Consider the following 22407-nt stretch of genomic DNA (forward strand, 5'->3'; position numbering starts at 1 on the left):
TAGGAACGGACTGCTTATTAGAGGCAATTTAAAGCTGAGACCCATTTTAATTATTTTATTCATGAGCTGTGTATGTTTGTTTTAATCAGGCTAAAGATTGCCATTATATTAAATAGAAAGTTTTTTCACTCAATCCTTATGTGTTAGTAAGTTAATCAGCGCTGCTACTGTTTATTTGTGTTTTTCCAAGTAATACTACTACCTATCAGCTCCCCCATCATTGCAGCTAGCTGCAGTGCTGCCCGTGGTGTGTTGCGCCCAGCTCCTTCTCGACACACCTCATGCAATAATTACATTACTTCCCTAGCCAGGCAGCGCTGTAGCTGCCGAACCACAGACAGGCCCCCTCCCTGGTCCCTGGCCATCCCCGGCTGCAGCTCTGCCTGTCACCATGGGTGGCCGCTCGAAGCCCCACCCAGTCATTCCCACATGTCTAAGCTTCCCAGGATTCCTGTGCACTTTGAGTCCACCCTCACCCCCACCCCTCCATACCTCCTGTAGTACAGATGGGTCCACCATTATCTTGAGTAGTTTTCTGTGCCTAGTCACAACATGACTTATTAGCATAAACCCTTCATTTATTGATCTCAACTGCAATACAATACAGAGAACAATACAGCAGGGGATTAAGTCAGTACAGCAGGGGATTAAGTCTGACTGGCCAGTCACATTTAATCCTATTAACAGTCAAGATAAATGTGGACCCATCTGAATGTGGGCAGGGAGACTTCCGGTTCAGGGGAACAGAAGCTGGCAGCTATGGCTGGTATAACTGATGTAGGGTAAGTACTGCAAGTATTGTCTTTGGATTTAAGTAGGGTAAGGGCAGAGTCAACTCTATCCTTAGGCAGCTTTAAGGGCACCAGCACCTGAGTGGCAGCTCTAAGGCTGTTGGCATCATAAGGTGTCTCTCAAAGAGACATCATTATTTTACTTATCACTGAGGGCGGACGTAAATAGCATAACCAGTGGCCGCCTCTCCCGCACCTCCCAACTGCTGTCTGGCTGAGTCTGCAGACACGTCACAGTCTGACATGTCAGGTGCAGCCAGCAGCAGCAGTTTCCTGTGTCCACCCCCTTTCCTTCTCTGCACAGTAGCTGCTCCCTCCCCCTGGGACCAGCTTCCTCTCCTGAGGCTCCACCTCCTCCCTCTGAGGCCCCACCCATTTTCACTCCTCTGGTTCTAACTGTCTTGAGCCTGCAGTGCTTCACCTTATAGTCCTCTGCAGTTCTACAGTATAGGGGGACAATGATGATGACCGACAGGAGACTACAGGACCTGCTTCAAGCAGAGGTAAGTGTCTTATGGTGATTTGTAGTGTTATCTAGGGTTTATTAAAATAAACTTGGGAGGTGGGCATTGTAGTAATATTACGTGGGGTGGTGGTGTAGTACTATTATGGAGTCACGTATTAATGTTTTATTTTGGTACTGTATATTGATGTTATTTGTGGGTGACTTAAAGTTATGTGTATATGTGTGTGGGGGGGAGGGGAGGCTGTACTAATATTTTGTGGGAACTCATAAAAGGGAAGTAATAATGTTTAACATGTAGATAGTGCTGTAAGGGGTCTGTCTATTCATGTAGCAGAAAAAAAGCCCTGTTTTGTGTTAAACAGGGTGTTTTTCTGCCTAGTGCAATTCACAGAGCGGGTTACTGTGGAGAAGTTGCTGACTTCTTCAGCGGCACCCCCGCTCTGTGCCTGAATCGCATCACCATACTTTTGTATGGTGAGTGCGATTCATGAAGGCAGAGCCGGATTAAGGGGGGTCACAGGGGGTACATTACCCTGGACCCTCCTATCTCTGGGGCCCCCCATGCCTACCATCCGGTACTCCATCTCCAGCACTTTTGCTGGTATGCACTGGAATCCCAGCGGTGAACTGTGTGCAGGTTGCAGCCACACACAGGATCGGAGGTACAGTACTCTAACACTCCGGGGAGCCGCGACTCCCAGCCACCTCCTTCTCACTGTCAGCTGCATACAGGTGGCTGTTGGGTGGCTTAGATATTAGCTCTGCTCCCCCGGGTCTGTCTCTGGTGATGCAGCGTGCTCATACACATAGCCATCTGACACCACAGAACATCGCTGTACAGCTCCCCTCTCTGTCAGCTTACCCCAGCCCACTACTAATGCTCAGTCCTGCCGGTCCTTTTGGAGTAGCTGTCCATCCATCTGTACTTTTTCAGTCTGTGTGGGCCCCTTTGTCCTAAGTGCCCTGGGCCCCCTGGAGCCTTAATCCAGCTCTGAATGAAGGAGCGGCACGGAGTTCAGTTTCACCATTTCAGGATGGTGTAACCTGAACTGCGGTACAGAGACGGCAGAGAAGCTCAGTGCTTCCCTGCTCTCTGTCCACATCCGGCACTGGCTCCACCCTCCAGCCTCCCAGCAGCCACTGCAGCCTGCTGGGACATCAATAGGCAGCGCATGCATAGAGGGACACACCGACTAACTCCGCACACCAGAGAGGGGACTACCTGGAGAAGCCTCACCGCTGGACCCCGGATTCTGCAGGACTTTGTCAGAAAGGTGAGTATACATGAATTGCTACTTATTACAGTTATACATCGCATCAATGCAATGCAATGTATAGTGATAAGTAACAATTCAGTTTTTTGTTTTCTTAATGAATAGACCCCTCAGTAACAAGTCCCAGATGCAGCACAGAGGAGCCAGAATATAGGGGATGGGATGAGTGGTAAGTGGCATAGAGGAGCCAGGATACAGATAATGGGATGGGTGGTAAGCGGCACAGAAGAGCCGGGATATAGGTGACGGGATGGGGGAAAGTTGCACAGAGGAGGCAGGATATAGATAACAGAATGGGGGGAAGCTGTAAATAGGAGCCAGGAGACAGGTGACGCAATGGGAGGAGGTGGCATAGAGAAGCTGGGATATGGGTGACAGAGTTGTGGGGAAGCATCACAGAGGAGCCGGAACAAAGGTGACGAAATGTGGGAAGTGGCACATTGGAGCCGGGATACAGATGACGGAATGGGGGGAAGCTGTACATAGGAGCTGGAACACTGGTGACGCAATGGGAGGAGGTGGCACAGAAAAGCTGGGATACTCTTGATAGGGTTGTGGGGAAGCATCACAGAGGAGCCGGAACACAGGTGATGGGATGGGAGAAAATGGCACAAAGAAGACAAGAAACGAGTGATGGGATAGTGGAAGCAGCACAGAGGAGCCAGGATACAGGTGACAGAATGGTAGAAAGTGAGAAAGCAGCACAGAAGAGCTGGAAAACGGGTGATGGGATAGGGGGATCTTACCGGATGTACACAACTTTAGTAGTACTGGGTGTGGCCACGTGTCACAAGGGGTGTGGCAAATGCAAATGGTGGTGTGTCGACATGACACGTCCCCATTTCTCATCACTCTTAGATAGTGGCGTCAGTTCTTTCCAATTGCCATGAGACCAAAAAAAATATTGGTGCCCCCCCTATATTTACAGTAGATAAATATATGTTTGTGTGTTTATATATATATATATATATATATATATATTGCCAAAGAGACATGGGAAGGACAGCCCACTCCTTATAGAAGCGTTATTTAATGGCTTTGGCCATTAAGTGGGCACTAGACACCTTGAGATATTACCTCTTGGGTAGACAATTCAGACTAGTGACAGATCATGCCCCTTTAAAATGGATGTATGTAAATAGAGGCAAGAATGCTCGTTTAACTAGATGGTTTCTAGCATTGCAGGATTTTAAGTTTACTGTCGAACATAGACCGGGTACACAATTGGCCAACGCAGATGCATTGTCCCGCATCTTCTGTTTGGGGGCTACAAGTGTTCCAGCCCCTAGGTTGAAACAGGAGAGGGGGATATGTGACAAGAACTCTGGGATAGTGTTTGAGGGCAGGTATGTTTGCCCCAGGTTCTTGTCTTACATGTTTTAGAAAATGAAAACTTCTAGGAAAATGCTTTTGTTTTGTTAGAACCTTTTCAGTTTGCTGGAAAAGCTGGATAAGGGCCCAGAGAGAGAGATAGGGCGAGTTCCAGACATTGGGCCCAGTTCGTATATTTGGCCTCACAGTGGGCTAATTAGGGCTTTCAGCTGTGCAAGAGCCTTATAGGGCTTCTAGCCTGATTAGTGTGGGCAGACTACCTGGAAAGACTGCAGGATCTCTGTGAGAGAGATACGCTTCCTTATACAAGTGAGCCAAACAGTATTGACTGGAAAACTCTGTGTTTTTGTTTAGAGACAGTTAGGAACGTCTTGTGTTTAGTTAGTGCCGGACAGGCAAGGTATTTTCTTTTGGTGTTTGTTTTATTTTCTGTTTAATAAACCTGGTTGTGGCCAGTTGCACCATAAACTGGACTTGTATGGTTCCTCAGCTGCTGCAAGGTGCCATTTACCCCAGGAAACGGCACCTTGTTCCCTTACTGCATTACAATATATATATATATATATATATATACTGTATATATATTTCATTGTCTTTTATATTAAATCATGCATTTCTTAGCAGTCATACCCAGGATTAGAACCCATTACCTGTGACACTGACTATAGGCATTTTCCTGATGGAGCAATTTGCTCCTGTACAGAAAGCCTGAGAATTCTAAGTATGAGAAGTTACGTGTAATTGTCAGAGAAGTAACTTTATATAGTAAGAATTATCATACTGTATTTCCTATATAGGAGCAAATAGCTTCATCAGTAAGGTATCTGCTTCCAGTGTACTAGGTCGTGGATTCTAATCCTGCGAATGACACTTGGAAAATGTGTATCTATAATAAAAAGGGTGTGACTTGTAAGGTACAGGGACCAGTGAGTAAGTGGGCCACTGAAGTGATAGCATCAGCTATCAATTAACTTAATTAAATGTTGTCACAGAATGGGAGGAGAGGTGCCCCCCTTCAGAGCAGGAGCCCAGTGGCAGATGCCTCCATTGCCTCCCAGAGTTGTGCCTTTGCTCTGAGAACATTCATTTACATTCCATATGTACCTTACCTTTATGGTAGTTTCTCACAATGGGGAATATCTGAAGAAATGTATCCTCCATGGTCAGATGGCGTCTTCAGTCGGTATTCACTATTCATGCAGGAAATCACATGGTCCGGAAGATGCCTGTTTGTGTAGGAATATATTGAGAAAAAGTACCAAATAAGAGAAATAGAAAAAGAAGTAGACTCTTGTTTGGGAGCACTCTAACTCAGAGGAACTAGGTTGTATTCCCCCCATCCGCTGGAGCTCGATTTCGGGCAGGAGCAGCGGGGATCAGCTGCACCTATCCCGCTGTTCACATTCCCACTGCCTGCACGAGAAAACCTGGGATATCAAAGTCTACAGTTTGGTATTGTATGAAATTAACCAAGTGTCTGGTACAATAGCACCTGTCATGTTTTATTTATTTAACAATCTTTATCTAGGGTGATTAGCAAATAAGCTCTCTGCTACATTATTGGTTAGTGGTAATATTATTCTTACATTACCAAGTCTTTTAGGCTTGGATCAATATGTGTTTGATGGTTTTTGCCTTACAAGCTTACACCTGCTGTGTTCTGACCATATACTCTTTTGCAGGGTAATATGCTAAATGCTGTGGTAATTAACCAACTGCATACCCTGCATAGGTACACATATATGGTATACTCATCTAATTATTATTTGCCCTTCTAACATATGCTTTTTCCAAAAACTATGATTGAAGGTGATCACACCAATCAGTGACAAGCATCTAATTGCAGATGTATTCCACGAATGGTGCTTAATTGCATCTGAGCATTTATGCTATATAGCGGTGGACAGGTTTGGTACTTGGATGAGACCACTTTGGAATACCCTGATACTACAATATTTGTTCTCATTTTTGTTTATTTCAGAGATTTTGTATACCAATGGTGGATCTTTGGTTGTGAGAAAAACACAGATACTAACCCACTAACTATAAAGGATTCTTTGTAGTAATTCCCCTATTCTTTCTTGGTGATTCATTTATGCTTATTACTGTCTTATTTAGACAGCACAACCAAGAATGATTTTGTTATCTATATACAATTGACTGGTGTATAGTACAATACAAATAAGGAAGGATTCACTTTGATTGGATATTTATGGCCTTGATACTTGTTTGCCATACAATTGTCATATCCAATCTGCACTTATTGAGCCTGCCGTTCACATGTGTGTCTGTCCTTCTTTCATTTTTCTTGTTGAAAATATGAACGATTCCATTTCCAATATAAAGTGACAAATGAAAGGGCTAGCTTAAGAAATTGCGGACATACCCCACTGGAGATGCCCAATCTCTTCCGATCTTGGAAGCTAAGCAGTGGAGGGCCGGACCAGTACTCGGATGGGAGACCACCTTGGAACATCCTGGTACTGCAAATAAATTTTGCTGCCCAATTCTAAGTCACAGATGGGTACTCGGATTCATATGGCCTATGATTTAATTCCCTGCAACTACTTTTTCCATTTGGGATTTTTGCAGTATGAATGATGGTCATATATTCACTTGACAGACACCATTGAGACTAGTAGGTGTTTCCCCCCCCCCCTTTTTTGTGAATTCTAAAGCTTTTCCGGCTTACATTATATTATAGCAATTTTCGCTAATTATTTACTAAATTGATATAGATATTTTTTGCACAATAGTCTTGAATCACATAGAATAAGCTTTGAACTCCGATAATTCTATATATTTTTAACAAGAATCTATTAAAATCATGATTTTACCAGTTTAAAACATGTATACAACCTAGTTCCTCTGAGTTAGAGTGCTCCCAAACAAGAGTCTACTTCTTTTTCCATTTCTCTTATTTGGTACTTTTTCTCAATATATTTCTGACTCATGGGAGCACCACTGAATGGTAACTATATTTAGTGCTCCTTAAAAGACATACTATCTTTCTATATGCACAGTTACCTTAATCTGAAGCAATTCTATAATATAAATTTCAGTTTCTCAGAGGACATTACTCAGATTGCTTTTCGTACAAAAATTGTTGCTAGACCGGTGCGGCTCCCACAAACCCCTTTCTTGTGTAGGAATATAACCAAAGTCATCATCATACAACAGAGATTCAACCAGACTTGCCCACCTACGTCACCTTCTACCCCCTACATCTTTCAGTCATACCATCATCTTCCCCCCGTGACTCTCAATCACACCGTTATCTTATCCCTACTGTCTCCCAGCCACACCATCATCTTCTCCCTGCTGTCTGCCAACCACACCATCATCTCCCCCCTGCATCTTTTAGCCATACCATCATCTCCCCCCTGCATTTATCGTCCACACCATCATCTCCCCATGTGTCTCTCAGCCACACTGGTTACTCCCCCTCCCACCTTCACTGATCGCACACCCTGCCATTACGCCCTACATACAGGGTACATAATACTACTACACAAGTGTCAGTTTTCCCATATATGCACTGGGCCCTTGTATGGCTCACCTCCCACATTGTAACCTTCGAAGTGTGCCCAACATGGCTGCCTCTTCTGGTACGCTTGTGGATGGGATGAAAAATACATGGACCTGGTAGTTTTGTCAGAACCCTACTCTGAACTTTAGGACTCTGAAATCACCCCCATTTTGTGTCATCTCTTCTAGGGGTGGACTATTACACCCTGGGTAATCCTACGCTGAGCGCCCAAGATGGCTGCCACACTTGGTACCTTGTGAGGGTGGAATACACAACCCTTGGAAGTTATTATCCAAAATGCCTACACCATTCCTGCATTATGCTCTCTGTGTGCTTAAGGTTTTCTTTTATTATGTCTGTGTGGCTTATCTATTGCTGTCTTACTTAAATATTCTGTTTTATGTGCATTGTTTTTGATGTCTGTAAAGCTCCTTGAGTACTATTGGAGAAAGAGTGCTATATAAATATAATTATTATTAATTATTATTACTCTAAGCCACACCATAATCTCCCCTTGCATCTCTCAGACTGGCCCCTTTAAATTGTCTCTCAGCTTGAACCCCCCTTCACTGTGTTTCTCACCCTACCCTCTCTAATTCTGTGTCTCTCAGCCTGCCTCTCCTTCCTCTTTTCATTCTGTGTCTCTCTTGCTGCCTCTCCCCCCTCTTTTAATTCTGTGTCTCTCAGCCTGCCCTCTTCACTCAGTCTTTCAGCAGCACGGGGGAGTACCCCTCACCTTTCTACAGTGAGTCATTCTTTTTACCTGAGTGCAGCAGTGCAGTGCCAGAGTACCACTTCCAGCCAAGCAAGGAGGAGAGAATTCACGTGGGAAACCAAGGATCCAGACACTGGATGTATGCTACACAGACAGACACACACGCTTCACACCCAGTGCCACCCAGCCATGCACCACGCCCATGTCAGCCACGTAATGATGCTCCCGATAGTCCCAGTAGCACTACTCAGAGCCAGACCTACCCATTTTGATGCCTTAGGCAAGATTTTGGATGATGCCCCCTAGCACCGGCGCTTGTTCCACCTCTGACTAAGCACCTCTCTCCCAGCAAAGCACCCATTACCCAGTAGCACAGAGCACAGCAGCAGGCTGCAACATTCATCACCCCTTACCCATAGGATTCCTCATTTTAGTGCCCCAACCCCCATATTTTAAATAAATGCAGAGCATGCCAAAGGCCCCATGAAGGGGTATGTTCTTGCTAGGAAAGGACATGGCAACACAATAGTACACCAATTAAATTTACGCCATACAGTAATGTAACTTTATTCACATTATATCACAAAATTGTATCATAATCACATTATGTCACACAGTAGTATCTGTTATTGACGTTACACCACACCATATTGCCCTGTATACACATTACGCCACACCATGTAAATTGTAGACTCACCAGTGACAGTGTTTGATGAAGGCGGACAGGACAGTGCAGCCATGACAGGCCCCTATGTATCCTGCAGCTGCAACCGATGCTCATATCTCTGCCATCAAGGGCAACCATCAATGGGGGGCATGTGGTGTGCGGGAGGGTGGCACCAGGTGTAAGGGAGGGGAAGCATTAGGTGTGGGGAAGGTGGTTACCAGGTCTGTGGTGGTGAAGCACCAGCTATGTAGTAGCATATTACAAAATTTGTGATGGGTGAGCACCATGTGAGGGAGGCTTCATTTATGTGGTGGTTGGGGTGGTGGTGGTGGTGGTTGGGGTGGGCATGAGGTGTGTGGTGGTGGGGCACCAAATGTAGTGTAGGGTGGGCACCTGCAAGTGCTCTGAGAAGATGGGTGGTCTAGGGAGTCACATCTGAACTGTGCAGTGACAGCCCTGTGTGCTGTGTGCACCTCTGCAGTCAGACTCAGGACACTGAGCTTCCTTACCTCAGCACACTGTTTGGAGGTGGAGCTATACTCGTTCTCACACAGGCCTCGGCTGGCATCTTTCTTTCTGAGTCCCAGTCCTCACTGTATGATGAGCAGCAGTTATGAAGCGGATAGAATCTTCTGTCCTGATTGATCATTGGTGGCAGTGTCCGTGTCCCTTGTGCGTGTCTCAGTGTATTCATAATGCCATCCACCGCTGGGCACAGTCTCTTCTGGCCGCGAAGCAATACCCCTAAGATTATCTTCCCACTGCTGCCCCCACTGTCTGCTCTGCTTCCAGAGCTTTTGCTGCTGCTGGCTCTGGTGCTACTACTGGAGGAAGTGCTGCCAAACAAGTCCTTGTGCTTGGCGGCGGACTTTACATAACTGCGGCTACAGTGTGAGTGGGGGTACGGCATACCGGCGGCCAGATTCTGAAAGGTACGCCGTAACTGAGCATACTGCCACACTTGCAGGCCTGGCTGGTATATAGGTGATGGGATTGGGACAAGTAGAACAGGAGATCCGGGACACAGATGACAGGAAGGGGGAAGCAGTACAGAGGAACTTGGATACAGCTGATGGGGGGTGCAGCACAGAGAAACCGGGACACAGGTGACAGGATGGGTTGATAGGTCAAATTTGACTAGGGTGCCCAGAAACCTTGCATCGGCCCTGGGGAAGGGGGCATAAACATATACACACACACACACACACACACACACTCTCATGCTCTCTCGACACACACACACTCTCATGCTCTCTCGACACACACACACACACTCTCTCTCTCTCTCTACACACACACACACACACACACACACACACTCTCTACACAAATAAAGAAACACACTCTCTCTTTTTCTCTCTCTCTATATATAAATACATACACACTTTGACTCTCTCTACACACACATACTCACTCTCTCTACACATACACACACACTCTCTATCTCTACACACATGCACACTCACTCTCTCTACACACACACATTCTCATTCTCTCTACACACACACCCTCTCATGCTCTCTCTTTCTCTCTCTCTACACACATACACACACACACACACACACACACACCAGGGCCTTAAAAAGGAGCTCTGCTTACCATACTGTGTATAAGGGAGCTCTGCTTGTTGTACTGTGTATAAGGGAGCTCTGCCTGCCATACTGTTTATAAGGTAGCTCTGCCTGCCGTACTGTGTATAATGGAGCTCTCCCTGCCTGCTGTACTGTGTAAAATGGAGCTCTGTCTACTGTGCTGTGTAAAAGGGAGCTCTATTGCTGTACTGTGTAAAAGGGAGCTCTGCCTGCGGTAATGTGTAAAAGGGAGCTCTACCTGCCGAACTGTGTAAAAGGGAGCTCAGCCTTCCGTAATGTGTATAAGGGAGCTCTGCCTGCTGTACTGTGTAAAAGGGGACTCTATCTTCCGTACTGTGTAAAAGGGAGCTCTGCCTGCCGTACTATGTAAAAGGGGACTGCACCTGGCGTAATGTGTAAGGGAGCTCTACCTGCCTTACTGTGTAAAAGGGGACTCTACCTGGCGTAATGTCTAAAAGGGGGCTCTACCTGGCGTAATGTATGATAGGAGATCTACCTGGAGAAAATTGTAAAATTGGACTCTACCTGGTGTAATGTGTGTAAGTGGCACTACTATGCGGAGTAATTTGAATAATGGAGACTACTGTGCAGATTAATATGTATTGGTATTATTTTGTGGCCATGTCCCTTCCCCATGTCATGCCCCTATATTTTTGTTGGCCCTATTTTAAATATTGCGAGAGGGCGCAAATTATGTTTCTTGCACACAACGCTAAAATGTCCAGTTATGGCACTATATATATATATATATATATATATATATATATATACAGTATATACAGTGTGTATATATATATATATATATATATATATATATATGTTTCACCCAGGATGCAGCACTCAGGATACATTCAAAAAGTAAAAGAAATGGCAGCAAACCATGTAGTCAATGTTTCAGTTCATCAACTGTTTTTAAGAGCATAAATACAAAACACAATCTTGCCTTCATATACCCGTCACCATCACCATGTGAATGGTGCAATCCGTGTCTGATGATGTCATCACGCCTCTCTCACATCAAGTGATGTCATTGCGCCGCGCACCACGTGACCAACACCAAGACATCCGTTGCTAGGCAACCATACACAATGCCATCTAAAGCAGTAATCTGCATTAGGGTAACATATCGATCTAAGCAGTTATCATAGCGGTCAAAGCCGGCATCAGACTCAGAGTTATACAGTAACTTAGCACATGTATTTACCCTGGTTATGTGAGTGCCGGACCTTGTCTACATTGTGATATATATATATATATATATATATATATATATTTATTACCAGTTATTTATATAGCGCACACATATTCCGCAGCGCTTAACAGAGAATATTTGCTCATTCACATCAGAGCTTACAATCTATATTCCCTATCACATGTACACACATGCACACTAGGGTTAATTTTTTTGGGAGCCAATTAACCAACCAGTATATTTTTGGATTATGGGAGGAAACCGGAGTACCCGGAGGAAACCCATGCAAGTACGTGGAGAATTTACAAACTCCGCACAGTTAGGGCCATGGTGGGAATCGAACCAATGACCTCAGTGCTGTGAGGCAGTAATGCTAACCATTACACCATCCGTACTGCCCGTACATATATATATATATATATATATATATATGTATACCATGTAAAAGTCACTTAATTTTAAAACAATACAAAGTAGTTTGCTGCGGACACAAGCTGCGTCTTTTTGCTTAACGCACCCCCGGTGCGGTTATACGCACGCTAATACCTTAATAAATGAGAGTGTGGTATCATATACTGTTATTTGTGGTCCAACGCACAATCAGATTTAATTTAGCAAGTACATGTATTAAACACAATTACAGATATAAAACACAAATGCAGGTATAACAGACAATGGGGTATATTTACTAAAATTTCGTGTTTGTCCGATTTGTGTTTTTTTTTTCTAAGTCCCAACACGGGAATTTACCAAGCACAAATCTTGGCAGTGTTGGTGCAATTCATAATGGTTTTCACGGCTAAGTTCAGAAATACGAATGAATAGACCATCGGTCAAACGTGGCTGTTTGTTCATACAACACAGGAATTTACTATTAATTCGTATTTGGGTGTTAGTCTCTGAATGCTCAAGTGCGGGTGTATTTTTTTGCGATTCGTTAAAAAAAGCTGCAAAAAAATAGACCTGCTTTTTCCAGGCGAGTTTGGATAATCATGCAAGTGAGATCTGTGCATGGTTATCTATGGAAAAGGGTCTGTTTAGTGTAAAAACTGAATTGCGTGGGGTCCCCCCTCCTAAGCATAACCAGCCTCGGGCTTTCTGAGCCGGTCCTGGTTGTAAAAATACAGGGATAAAATTGACAGGGGATCCCCCATATTTTAACAACCAGCACCAGGCACTGCGCCTGGTCCTGTTGCAAAAAATATAGGGGACAAAAGACATAGGGGTCCCCCGTATTTTTTCCACCATCACCGGGCTCCACTAGTCAGAGAGATAATGCCACAGCTGGGGAACACTTTTATATTGGTCCCTGCGGCCCTGGCCCTGGTAGTTCTACTACAAAAAAATACCCCAAAAAAACCACAACGCACACACCGTGATAGTAAAATTTTATTAAATACATGCACACTTACACACATACATACTTACCTATGTTAACATGAAGCAGTCGGTCCTCTTCTCCAGTAGAATCCAGGGATACCTGTAAATAAAATTATACTCACAACAATCCAATGTAGATCGGTCCTCTTCTGTTGTAATCCACGTACTTGGCAAAATAAAAAAACAAAAAACCCGTTCCACGCACTGAAAGGACCCCCCGTGACTCCTGTCAAAAAGGGTCCCTTCAGCCAATCAGGGAGCGCCACGTCATGGCACTCTCCTGATTGGCTGTGCACGCCTGAACTGTCAGTCAGGCGGCGCACTGTAGAGATACAATGTAGTGCAGAGGCGCTACATTATATCCAATGGTGGGAACTTTGCGGTCAGCGGTAGATCGCGAGGTTAAGTGGGGTCACTCTTGTGGTCTTGTGGTCTTAACCTGACTGACAGTTCAGGTGCGCACAGCCAATCAGGAGAGTGCCATGACGTGGTGCTCCCTGATTGGCTGAAGGGACCCTCTTTGACAGGAGTCACGGGGGGTCCCGCCAGTCGGGGAAAGGGGTCCCATGTGTAAACATGGGACCCCTCTCAGTGCGTGGATCAGGTTTTTTGTTTTTTTATTTTGCCAAGTATGTGGATTATGAACAGAAGAGGACCGATCTACACTGGATTGTTGTGAGTATAATTTTATTTACAGGTACCCCTGGAATCTACTGGAGAAGAGGACCGACTGCTTTGTGTCAACATAGGTAAGTATGTATATATGAGTGTAAGTGTGCATGTATGTAATAAAATTGTACTATCACGGTGTGTGCGTTGTGTTTTTTGGGGGGTATTTTTTTTGTAGTAGAACTACAGGTACCAGCGGGCCCGTTTCCCCCCCACATGCTGGTACTTGTGGTTCTCCAAGTACCAGCTTGCGGGGGAGCCTTAATGGGACTTGTAGTTCTGCTACAAAAAACAATATTTTTTTTTACACAAAAGGTTATCAGCCTCCCATCCGCCACCCTTGGATGGGGGGGCAGCCTTGGGCTTCACCCCTGGCCCTTGGGTGGCTGGAGGGGGGTCCCCTTGATTTAAGGGGTCCCCACTCCTCCAGGGTACCCCGGCCAGGGGTGACTAGTTGGTGATTTAATGCCAGGGCCGCAGGGACCAATATAAAAGTGTCCCCCGACTGTGGCATTATCTCTCTGACTAGTGGAGCCTGGTGCTGGTGTGAAAAATACGGGGGACCCCTACTTCTTTTGTCACCCATATTTTTTACACCAGGACCAGGCGCAGAGCCCGGTGCTGGTTGTTAAAATTTGGGGGATCCCCTGTCAATTTTTTTCCTGTATTTTTACAACCAGGACCGGCTCAAAGAGCCCAAGGGTGGTTATGCTTAGGAGGAGGGACCCCACGCAATTCTTTTCAGTTTTTAACCCATTCTGCACTGCTCACAATGCACACAATGAAGCTCTGCACGGATCTCACAGATCCAGCCGGGATTCATTGTGTTTTGTCAGGCATTACGAATCACATCGGCATCGGAAAATACGAATGTTGAAAACTCGTCAGCTTAGTAAATGACTGTATCAGGATTCAAAAAGTTGCAGTAGAATGCACCAGATACCATTCGAGATTAAACACCCTTAAAAACGGCAAAAACACGAATATTAGTAAATATACCCCAATGAGAGAGTTACAGTTACAGCCAATATACATACACAAGTTTCCCTGGATCCAGGCAGCCAGTCATCAGATAGATGTGTGTGTATGCGTGTGTGTGGTTGTGTGAATGACAGTGTGTGTGTGTGTGAATGAGAGTGTATGTGTCTGTCAGAGTGTATTATAGAGAGAGAGAGCTGTCTGGTTCCAGGTCACTATTTTATACAGTTTGTCCAAAGGCATACAATACATCACGTAAAGTTTTCTCTCACTGGTCCAGGGGACAGATCTCTCAAGAACTCGATGGTTCATAGGTTAGGATGAGGGCTTTTGTCCTATGTTGCAGGCACATGTGTTTGCCCCCAGGGTCCTGCTGTGATGCCAGTTCCAACTGACCAGTATCCACACCTTGCTCTGCACATTATTCCATACATATCTAATATTACTCATATCTTGCGGTCGCAGGGTGAGACCATTATACGGAATAACTGGATTACTGCTGATAAAATACTGATTAATATGAGACTAAACATGATGCAACAATGTGGTTCTAACTCCTAGCTGTCAGGCACATGTGCAGACACAATGCATCAACAGTTCCTTTTGCTGCATTATTGTACTTGTGTCACTCTGCCCCCTGGCCCAGCCTGCCACTGGTTAAATCGCTGAGATATCACAAACTCCCCAACCCTTAGGCATTCTTGCCTACTTTGATCCTACTCTCACTGGCATATCCATTAAGCAGGTTAAGCCAGCTGCCTAAGGGTGCCGGGAACTGAGATCACAGCCTGCTGAGGCTGCCTGTGAGATAAATGAAGGATCATTATTATGCTTAATGCTGGTAACCAGCTATTATTTATACCTGCTGCACCCTGCTCCTCTGGTCAACAGTGTTATCTGCAGGTGCAGCAGGCAGGCATCAGCAGCATGGTTGCCCCACCCCGTTTCCTCTCCTCCCATTCCCACTAATACAACCAATTATGCAAGTTCTACCTCTGGCTGTGTAAGAGGAATGAGGATCTGAATGAGCAGCAGAAGGCAGACTGGTAAGGAAACTTTTAATGGCTTCTTGGTGTGTGATTGAGATTAGTGGTGCTGTGAGAGGGGGATTAATGGGAGCTGAGAGTGAAAGTATTAATAGGTGCTGGGTGGGAGGAGGTTAATGGGTGCTGAGACGGGAGTTAAAGAGTGCTGGTGGTGAAAGGATTAACAGGTGCTATGAGGCGGTTAATCGGTGCTGTTGAAGGCGAGTTTTTTGTTGCTGAGAGTGAATAGATCAATAGGTGCTGGGCCGGGTTAGGTTGTCATTTATGCCATGAGGAGGGTTAATAAGTAACATAGTAACATAGTAACATAGTATCTGAGGTTGAAAAAAGACAATTGTCCATCGAGTTCAACCTATTTGTGGTGTCCTCTGCATGATGATTTGACTAAATAGTAACTATAATGCATGACTATGCACCATACCCCTGGATATCCTTATCCAATAGGAATTTATCTAACCCATTCTTAAAGGTGTTGACAGATTCCGCCATTACAACTCCCTCGGGCAGGGAATTCCAAACACGTATTGTCCTTACCGTGAAAAAGCCTTTACGCCGTATTGTGCGGAATCTCCTCTCCTCTAACCTGAGCGAGTGTCCACGAGTCCTCTGTGTTGATCTAACCAAAAACAGGTCCCGCGCAAGCTCTGAGTATTGTCCCCTTATATATTTGTAGATGTTGATCATATCCCCTCTTAGTCTCCGCTTTTCCAATGTAAACATGCCTAGTCTTTCAAGCCTTTCCTTGTATTCCATCGTCTCCATGCCCTTAATTAGTTTGGTCGCCCTCCTTTGTACCTTTTCAAGCTCCAGGATATCCTTTTTGTAGTACGGTGCCCAGAACTGTACACAGTATTCTAGGTGTGGCCTCACTAGTGATTTATATAATGGGAGTATAATACTCTCGTCCCTAGCATCAATACCCCGTTTTATGCATGCTAATATCTTATTAGCCTTCTTTGCTGCAGTCCTACTTTGGGTACTACTGCTTAGCTTGCTATCTATGAGGACACCTAAGTCCTTTTCCAGTACAGAATCCCCTAGTTTTACCCCATTTAGTAGGTAGGTGTAATTTTTGTTCTTGTTACCACAGTGCATTACCTTACACTTGTCTGTGTTGAAGTGCATTCTCCATTTGGCTGCCCATGCTTCTAATTTAACTAAGTCGTTCTGAAGAGACTCGGCATCCTCCTCTGTATTTATAGCCTTACACAATTTGTTATCATCTGCAAAAATTGACACCATGCTCTCTAGACCTTCTGTCAGGTCGTTAATGAAAATATTGAACAATAGCGGTCCTAATACTGAGCCTTGCGGCACACCACTTAGCACTTCAGTCCAAGTTGAAAAATATCCATTAACCACAACGCGCTGCTTCCTATTATCTAACCAGTTTTTGACCCAAGTGCATATTGTGCTTCCTAGCCCTGATTCTTGTAGCTTGTATATAAGTCTCATGTGTGGTACAGTATCAAACGCTTTGGCAAGGTCTAAAAAGATTACATCCACGTCTTTACCCTGATCTAGGTTTGCGCTTACTGTTTCATAAAAGCCAAGCAAGTTGGTTTGACAGGATCTGTCCTTCATAAACCCATGTTGATTCCTTTTAATGACCTTATTGGTTTCAAGGAACTTCTGAATACTATCTCTTAGAATACCTTCCAATACTTTCCCCACTATAGATGTAAGACTAACTGGTCTATAATTACCTGGTTCAGCTTTACTTCCCTTTTTGAATATAGGCACTACTTCCGCTATACGCCAGTCTTTGGGAACCATACCTGATATAACTGAATCCTCAAAGATCAGAGATAGCGGTTTTGCCAGTTCAGAGTGAAGCTCCTTTAGAACCCTTGGATGGATACCATCGGGCCCTGGTGATTTATTAATCTTTAAATGTTTTAATCGGTGACAGACTACTTCCTCGCTTAAATAAGTACCTATCAGTGTGATATTGTCCTTATTGAGATTGTGTGTCAGTTCCTGAATTGGGTCCTCTCTAGTGAATACTGTTGAAAAAAACTCATTTAGTGTGTTCGCTATGTCATTATCATTTTTGCTTAAGACTCCCAACGTGTCCTTCAAAGGGCCTATACTCTCCTTTTTTAATCTCTTGCTATTGATGTATTTAAAGAATTTTTTGGGATTTGCTTTGCTTTCCTTTGCTACTAGTTTTTCAGTTTCTACTTTAGCCGCTCTTATTTCCTTTTTGCAATTTTTGTTACATTCCTTATAGTGCTGAAATGACTCTGCTTCCCCGTCAGATTTGTATTTTTTAAATGCTCGCCTTTTCTTGCCCATAAGTTCCTTAATCTTTTTGTTAAGCCACATCGGTTTATGATTTTTATTCCCTTTTTTGCTACTCATAGGAATATATTTGAGTGTATTTTTAGCTAGCAGGAATTTTAGTACCTCCCATTTTTCCGTAGTATTTTTTCCTAAAAACAAACCTTCCCATTCAATATCCCTGAAAAATACCCTCATCATTTCAAAATTTGCTTTGCTAAAATTTAAAGTCCTAGTTGAGCCAGTATAGGGCTGTTTGTAGAAACTGATATTGAATGTGACCATATTATGGTCGCTGTTTCCTATGGGTTCCCCTACTATAATACCCGATACCAAATCCTGATTGTTTGTTAATACCAGGTCTAAGATTGCATTGTACCTAGTTGGTTCCTCAATTAGTTGGACTAGGTAGTTATCATTTAGTGTGTTTAAAAACGTACTGCCCCGACTTCCGGTTCCGGCATGGCGGAGTAAGCAGCAGCTCCTGTGCGCTCCTCCGTTACCGCCAGATGCCCAGCTCATAAAAGGCATAATTTATAGAGGTGATCTAATCCCTGTGCCCTCCGGACTCCCCACTACCCGGGCGATCGTCAGCTGTATGTGTGACAGCTACTGTGCAGGGAGACTGACGCCGTAGTGCCGCGCTCCGACGAAGGCCTGAGACGCGGCTTTCACTCCTGCTCTGTCGGCCGCCCACGCAGCACGCGCTGAGGCGCTGCACGGAGGCGGCTTGGGGATTCATCACAGCACAGCCGCCTGTACTCTCGTCGCTCTCACTGGCCACGCTGAGTAAGTTGCCCGTACTGTGGGGGCTCTTTATGGGGATAGACAGTGATCCCGGCCGCTCTCTCCTCACTCGCCCGTGACGCCTGTGACATCCATGATATACAGGCACAACTCGGTGGCTATCAACACAACTACTTGCTCAGAGGTAGGAGCTGTATTATTGGACACATAAAGCCTTCCATATGTCATCTGCAAACCCTGGATCCCATTACATTCTTTGATTTAGAGTGTCAGCTCATTAGGACTAGCAATATATAGATAATTCAAAACGGCAGTGCGTTTGTCAGTAATACTTCTGGCACAATATTACATCTGTTCTGCACAGAATGGAAAAATTTCTGGGTCCCTCAAACATGTCTAAAATTCCGTCAGCAATGCCTCCCAGGCAGGAAAAAAGACGCGCTGATCAGTCCTCTATAACAAGTGCAGATTCCAGCCCAGTGAATCCGGTCGCCAAGAAGCCAGTTAAAGTAGCCTCTGATGACGCACAATTACAGGTGCGTAATGATTCTGACTCATCCACCACTTCCCTGACATATAGAGATATAGTGGCGGCCATTCATGATACTATGGCTCCACTATTACAGAAAGCAGTGGGGGACATTACTCTCCAATTACAGCAACTCTCTACCAGGGTATCTAATACTGAAATCAAGCTAGGGGTTACTATGGATGAAATTGAAACATTAAAATCCACAGTAGGGCGACTGGAAAAAGACAATAAACATCTTCTTGATAAAATGGACAATATTGAAAACCGTACGCGCAGGTGCAACCTTCGTTTAATAGGTTTACCCGAATCTATTAAGGGCCCAGGCCTAGATGATTTTGTGCGAAACACTCTGCCTAAATTGCTCCATATTGAAGAGGTTTGTGCTGACATGGTAATTGAACGGATACACAGGATGGGAGACCAGGCAAATGCAAGCTCTAAGAGACCACGAGTGGTTATTTTCAAAATCCTGAACTTTCTCCATAAGAATGCTATATGGAAGGCGTCTCGCAAGACAGAGCTCCGATGGGAAGGTAACACTTTACGGATTTTCCAGGATTATTCTGCGGAACTTTCTCGTCTGCGTAAGGCCTTTAATCCCGTTTGCTCCCTTCTGGTACAAAACAAACGTAAATTTGCTATGATGTATCCAGCTCGGCTTAGAATTTTTAGGGGAACGTCATTCACTGATTTTACTACACCGGGAGATGCAGAAGCCTTTTTCAAGGAGGAAGAGGACTCTCTTAATAATGACATTTCAGACGCCCCAGAGTGATATATTTCCCCCCATACTCCCCTCCGGTTTTTCATAATACCTCACAAGATTTCATTACGCTGTTTTTTTGTGCTCACGTATATTGAGTTTGTTTGGCTGTGCAAAGCTATCCTGTCTTGCAAATATGCCTTTTGCTACAAATTTTATTATAAGAGTTTGAGCTGTGGTTTATATTTTCTTCCAAATATGTTTTCTCATTGTAATTGGCGGTAATGGAGCAGCCCTGCCCATCTGTTGATTGCATATAGTTATTACCACCAATTAGTGGTGTTCTACCCGAAGTCCGTTTGTTTCTACTAGTTAATTCATGTAATGTATGTATCATTACTATTATATTTGCTGTCTCTTTTTCTTTCTTTCACTTTTCTTAGGTATGTACCCCCAGTATGTTTTACTTACCTCATGTTTTATCCCATCCTCCCCCCCCCCGTCCAATCGTACACTGTCTCTTTATGGATGCAATGTTTTACCTTGTCTTTTCTTTGCCAGATGAACCTTTCTTACTTCCTATGGGATGGCAACTGTTAAGATAGGTACTTTTAATGTAGGAGGTATTAACACACCAGCTAAAAGGCGGAAAATATTATCTTATATGAACAAACATAGTATTGACATTGCATGTTTACAGGAGACGCACCTGGTTTTACAGGAAACTAAAAAATTGCAAATGCTGAACTGGTCTTTACTGGGAGCAGCATCGCTCAATTCTAAATCCTGTGGAGTGGCAATTTTGGCGAGACGATCTCTTCCCATTGAAGTTTTGAAAGTAGACGCAGACCCAGATGGCAGGTATGTCATTATACAAGTTAAATTGGGTAATAAACTGTACCATATAGGTAATATATACGCACCAAACATCTATAAGAAATCATTCTTTTCCTCACTTATGGTTAAATTATACGGCTTTGACAGCGCATCCCTAATTTTATGTGGCGACTTTAATCTGGTCTCCTCCTTATACTTTGATAAATCCCAATTTTCCAAAAGTGCTAGACCTCTCCCCAAACTAGGTGTTCCATGGTTAGCTAAACGATTCAATTTAGTTGATACCTGGCGAGCATTAAACCCTACTGAAAAGGAGTACTCATGTTTATCTATGGCTCACAACACTTGGTCCCGCATCGACTATATTTTAGTTTCCTCCCTGCTCTTTCCTAACATTTCCCAGGCCACCATTGAGCCGATCTCTATATCGGATCATGGTATGGTCTGGATCGAAATGATTTACTCAAAGGAAAAACCTTCTTCTCCAATGTGGAAATTTCCCTCCCATCTAGCGAAATCAGATGGTTTCCAACAGAAATGTGATGAGACATGGGAAAATTTCCGAAAGGATAATTCTCCACATGAATCAGCTAATCCTTCTCTTTTCTGGCAAACTGCTAAGACAGTGTTAAGGGGTGAAGTGATCTCCTATTATTCACATCTCAAGAAATCGCTTAATCAGGCATACTTAGAATCACAAGCTGCTTTATCCACAACTTATCAAGTTTTTAAAATTCATCCCACTGCTGACAATAAAACTACCTACCTTCTAGCCAAGTCTACTTTTAATAATCTTCTGCAATTGATAGGTGATAAATATATGTTTAATGTAAGCTACAAGTTCCATCGTTTTGGAAATAAGACAGGTAAGCTTCTTACCTCTCTGTTACAGGGAACTAGAAAACCAATGATGGTCCATCCGTTACAAAAATTGGATGGCTCCCTCTCTAATTCCAACATACAAACTGCGGCTATTCTGCGTGAATATTATGTATCCTTATACGCTTCCCCAGATCCAACTGATACCCTTATGTCTCAAGACGATTATCCTCCCCAATTCTGGGATACCCTAAACTTGCCCCAAGTACCTGCTGACTTGGTCTCCTCATTAACAGTTCCTATTACACTTTCGGAAGTCTTAACGACTATAAAACGTCTTAAACAGGGCAAAGCACCAGGGCAAGACGGATACACGAATGAATTTTACAAACAAATGTCCCCTAAAATAGGTTCGACTTTGCAAGCTGTCTTTAACAAAATTCTGACCGAGGGGATTATGCCAGATAGATTTACAGACGCAGTGATTAAAGTATTGCCTAAAACAGGACGAAATCTCTCTTTACCGGGCTCATATAGGCCTATATCATTATTAAATGTGGACTTCAAAATTTTTACCTCTATTTTAGCCCAGAGGCTTAAACCAATTATGCCACTTCTTGTTCACAAAGATCAGACTGGTTTTATAACTGGTCGACACTCGGTTGTGAATCTTAGACGTGTCCTCTCGGTCATCCAGCATGCTAACTTAAATTCCTCTGACACCTCCTCCCCTGCTCTCATATTATCTATTGATGCAGAAAAGGCTTTTGACCTTTTACTGTGGCCTTTTCTTTTTAGAACCTTACATAATTTTGGTTTCCCAGAGACTTTTATTTCAATCATACGTACCTTATA

At 44.0% G+C, this 22407-nt stretch overlaps 1 protein-coding gene and 1 pseudogene across 1 annotated transcript in view; both read left to right on the forward strand.

Annotated features, from left to right (window-relative positions):
- The window catches only part of LOC134965363 (nicotinamide N-methyltransferase-like), a 72536-nt gene that overhangs the window by 43123 nt on the left and 7006 nt on the right, over positions 1-22407 (forward strand). The window lies entirely within an intron of this gene.
- Positions 6236-6355, forward strand: LOC134967653 (5S ribosomal RNA; annotated as a pseudogene).

Source organism: Pseudophryne corroboree, chromosome 10, assembly GCF_028390025.1.
Source record: "Pseudophryne corroboree isolate aPseCor3 chromosome 10, aPseCor3.hap2, whole genome shotgun sequence".
NCBI classification, from domain to species: domain Eukaryota; kingdom Metazoa; phylum Chordata; class Amphibia; order Anura; family Myobatrachidae; genus Pseudophryne; species Pseudophryne corroboree.